This window comes from Poecilia latipinna, unplaced genomic scaffold (genome assembly GCF_001443285.1).
Source record: "Poecilia latipinna isolate Pla-1442-1.1 unplaced genomic scaffold, P_latipinna-1.0 Scaffold671, whole genome shotgun sequence".
NCBI lineage: Eukaryota > Metazoa > Chordata > Actinopteri > Cyprinodontiformes > Poeciliidae > Poecilia > Poecilia latipinna.
In genome coordinates this window covers 33,362-37,517 of record NW_015113287.1, presented here as the reverse complement: position 1 = coordinate 37,517, position 4,156 = coordinate 33,362, and the positions used below count along the sequence as shown (strand labels likewise).

Genomic DNA, 4,156 nt, shown 5'->3' with positions numbered 1-4,156 from the left:
TTAAAAGGTGGTTTGGTCCTTCACTGCTGGGACTATTTAAAGCTGCAGTTTCACCTGTGGTTTTATTTTTATTTTTTTGTTCTTGATGCTGTGTGTGAAGAATAAACCTTTGCTGTTTCCACCTTACTCGATTTCATCTCCACTGTAAATCCAGCCACAAAAGGCAAAGGTAGTTTTGATGACTATGACTTACAGGCAATCAAACCCCCAAATTCAGTGTCTGAAAATTTGAGTACTGTGATAAAAAGCCATTAATGAAACTTCATGGAGTTACCCCCCCTTCATCAGATACTGAACTCAAAACAACAGCAAAGCCTGCAAAGCCTTCTGCACCTTTAAACCGTTGTGACTCTGGGTCAGTCGGCTACACAATCAGGGGAAGACTGCCGTCCAGAAGACAATCGTTGTCACCCTTCACAAGGATGGGAAACCACAAAAGGTCATTGCTGAAGAAGCTGGTTGTTCACAGACTTCTACATCCAAGGATATTAACAGAAAACTGAGTGAAAAGAAGTGTGGTAGGAAAAGATGCACCAGCACCAGGGAGAACCGCAGCTTTGAGAGAATTATCAAGTGAAATATATTCCATTTCACCCCCTGGTCACAATAGAAATACTTTACTTTCAAAGACTCCAGAAAGTGTACCGATTCAATTTTCAGTTAATGCGCAGCTAATATTGACAGAATAGTATTTGGGGGATAAAAAACGTATGCAGTATCACATGTTTAGAGTAAATTATCTCATGACCAGAGCTGTCAGCGGTATTACAAGAAAATGGAAGTGTTTGGGAACAACAGCAACTCGGCCAAAACATGGTAGGCCACGTAAACTGACGGAGTGGGGTCAGCGTATGCTGAAAGCGCATAGCGGTCACCAACTTTCTGCAGAGTCAATTACTACAGACCTACAAACTTCATGAGCCTTCAGATTGGCTCAAGAGCAAAGTAATCCTAAATGTTGCCTTTGTGTTAGCACCAAGCCGACCACGCCTCAATACCTTGAAGGAAGTTTATAATCTTACTTTTTATTTCACATAATTTATTTTAAATGCATGAATTATTTTTTTGTATTTTTTAATGTTTTATTTTGTATGTATGCTATTTCGAACATCATTTTACCGATGCAGTTCAAACGAAAATGTCTCATAATTTCTAAAAGTGTGCAGAGAGAGCTTCATGATATGTGTTTCCATGGTGGAGCAGCTGCATCCAAGCCATACATCACAAAGTGCAGAGCAGAGCGTGGTGTAAAGCCCGCCACCACTGGACTCAAGAGCTGTGGAGGCACATTTTCTGGAGTGACGAATTGTGCTTCTCCACCTGATGAGTCTGGGTTTGGCGGCTGCCAGGAGAACGACACTAGTCTGACTGCATTGTACCAAGTGTAAAGTTTGGTGGAGGGTGGATTATGGTGTGGGGTTGTATTTCATGAGCTGGGCTTGATCCCTTAGTGCCAGTGAAAGGGACTCTGAATGCTTCAGCATACCAAGACATTTTGGACAATTCCATGCTCTCAACTTTGTGGGAACAGTTTGGAGCCGGCCCCTTCCTCTTCCAACATGGCTGTGCACCAGTGCACAAAGCAAGGTCCATAAAGACATGGTCCAGATGGCAGAGTCTGGTGTGGATGAATTGGACTGGCCTGCACGGAGTCCTGACCTCAACCCGATAAAACACCTTTGGGGTGAATTAGAGGAGAGGCTGAGAACCAGGCCTTCTTGTCCAACATCAGTATGTGACCTCACTATGCGCTTCTGGAGGAATGGTCAAAAATTCCCATAAACACCCCTAAACCTTGTGGACAGCCTTCTCAGAAGAGCTAAAGCTGTTCTAGCTGCAAAGGGTGGACCAATGTCATTGAACCCTATGGATTAGGGATGGGATGTCACTTAAACTCATGAGTCAAGGCAGGTGAGCCAATACTTTTGGATATATAGTGATTTGCTTACATGGTAAATGTGGTAACATCTTGATCTGCATGGATAGATGAAGCAAAGCATGAAAGGAAAGCCATTACTCTGCACTCTCGTTTAAGGAATTGTACCATGTGTCATTCAGAGGCACTTTACTCCTTTGTGTATGCTGCCATAATATTTCACCACTGTGGGATCTAAAGTGCAACATTCTGATTCTCTGTGAGTCATGGTAGAAATTGCTGCACATCATTAGAATTTGAATCAATGATGTTCATTTGCTGATGTTATAATTAAGCAGAATTTATTTAACTGTGCACAGTGTGTTAAATATTGCTATTTGAGAATAAAAAAAAAGAAAACATTTTAATGAATTGTTCTGGTGTTTTTCTAACTTTGGTGATATTATGTCTGTTTCCTACATAGATTCCTACTTTTTTTTTTTTAAATGAAACTATTTGTTTGTAAAATCAAAAGTTCTGGACGTACAATGACAAAAACACAATGAAAATCAACCCTAAAGTGGACACTGAAACAAAACATGGTTTGCCTCCATGGCTCAGTGGTATTAGTAGGTATGAATTCACCCTGAATGGCAAACTTCATGGTTCATCTGTTGTTTTTGATGTATTTTAGTGATTGCTATAAACCACGACATACAGGCCAGACATTGTTACATTATAGTTTTGGGTTCTTTCCTTTGTATAAATCAAGATATAAAAAAAAAAAACAATGTTCTGTTTCTCCAGAAGATATTTGGAAATGTTCCAGAAAAGTCACCGTTATTTTTATGTGAACGAGATCTAAGAACCTTGAAGTTTACTTTTATGTGATTACAGAAAACAAAAAGCACACAAAAACAGACAATCAACAACCTCACATGTCAGTTCTTAATAAAACAGTAATGTGCAATATGAAGCAAAAAAAAAAAAAAGTTTTAAAAATATTACAAAAACAAGCCACATTTTAACGGCGAAAAATCAAATGATACAAACTCCTCTGGTTTAGATTTTACTCTCTCCTTTTTATTGCTCTGCATAGTTTGGAGATATATTAATTGGGGAAAGCATTGAGGGATACTTTCTCAATATCTGTTCAATGTTAAGAATCATTTTTTTTTTTTTCAGCGCATTGACTGCTGAGAAATTCATGTTTCTGAAAGTCACACTGGGCCTGACACAAAGGCAGCTCAAACCACATGCAAGAATTGTGAAAAGTACTTGTGTTTTAGTCTGCCTCCGACTTTCCTGTCAAACCAGGTTCAAACGGGTGTAATTTAAGGCTGGAAGCATTTGGCATGTCTTTTCATACAGGGAGGGAGAGGGAGAGGTGGGCTCTTCCCCAGCAAAGGCCAATAATAAAGAACCAACATGCAGTCAAAGACCAATAGAAGTGTCTTAATAAAGCATTTACTGCTTTGATAGCAGCTATTATTGTGTTATGCTGTTTTCAAAAGCTTTTCTGTGATAGAATACATTTCTGTCAAGGACTACAAAGGTCATGTATGGTGATGTTTACTCCCACAGAGGTAAAGGATTGGCTCTGAAAGTAGACATACAGTACGCACACAGAGAGAACGTGTGACTGTGACGAGGAGGCTATGTTCTGTTGCCATGGCTTTACGGGCAGAGAGTCTCAGTCTCATCACAGCAGGAAATGGTCCGTCAGGCTGACTCGCTGATGACAATTTTTCAGACGTACGGCATTAAGACTTGATAAAGGAGCGAAGGATCCTGTAATTTTCTGCACTTTTGCAGACTTCTGTGATAGTTTTAACCTGTTGGTCTCAGGTTGTCATTCAACAGGGGTGTCAAACTCCAGTCCTCAAGGGCCGCTGTCCTGCAGTGTTTAGATGTGCCACAGGTAAAAAAAAACAGTGGAATGAAATGGCTTAATTACCTCCTCCCTGTGTAGATCGGTTCTCCTGAGCCTTGCTAATTCCCTAATTATTCTTTTCAGGTGTGGTGCAGCAGAGGCACATCTAAAAGTTGCAGGACAGAGGCCCTTGAGGACTGGAGTTTGACACCCCTGTCACTAGAGGACCCAAATTTGGGTCCTCTCGTGACAGACAGGTTAAATACTGACACTGCTGCTTTTCATTCTAATTTTCTCTGCTTCTGTTTAAGGACAGGAGGGAGGTCATTGGAAGTGCACTTAGCCAGTGGCAGAGCTACATAAGCTTCACACAGAGGCTAATTCACAGTGCAGCCCTCCACCATCAAAGTGCTCGGCTGTGGATTTAA

At 40.8% G+C, this 4,156-nt stretch overlaps 1 long non-coding RNA gene across 1 annotated transcript in view; it reads left to right on the top strand.

Moving 5' to 3' along the window:
- Positions 1 to 3,812: 3,812 nt before the first annotated feature.
- The window catches only part of LOC106954670 (uncharacterized), a 22,711-nt gene continuing 22,367 nt past the window's right edge, over positions 3,813 to 4,156 (top strand). Inside the window, exon 1 of the long non-coding RNA XR_001426406.1 lies at positions 3,813 to 3,823. This is a non-coding gene — a long non-coding RNA (uncharacterized LOC106954670). The remainder of the gene's footprint in view (positions 3,824 to 4,156) is intronic.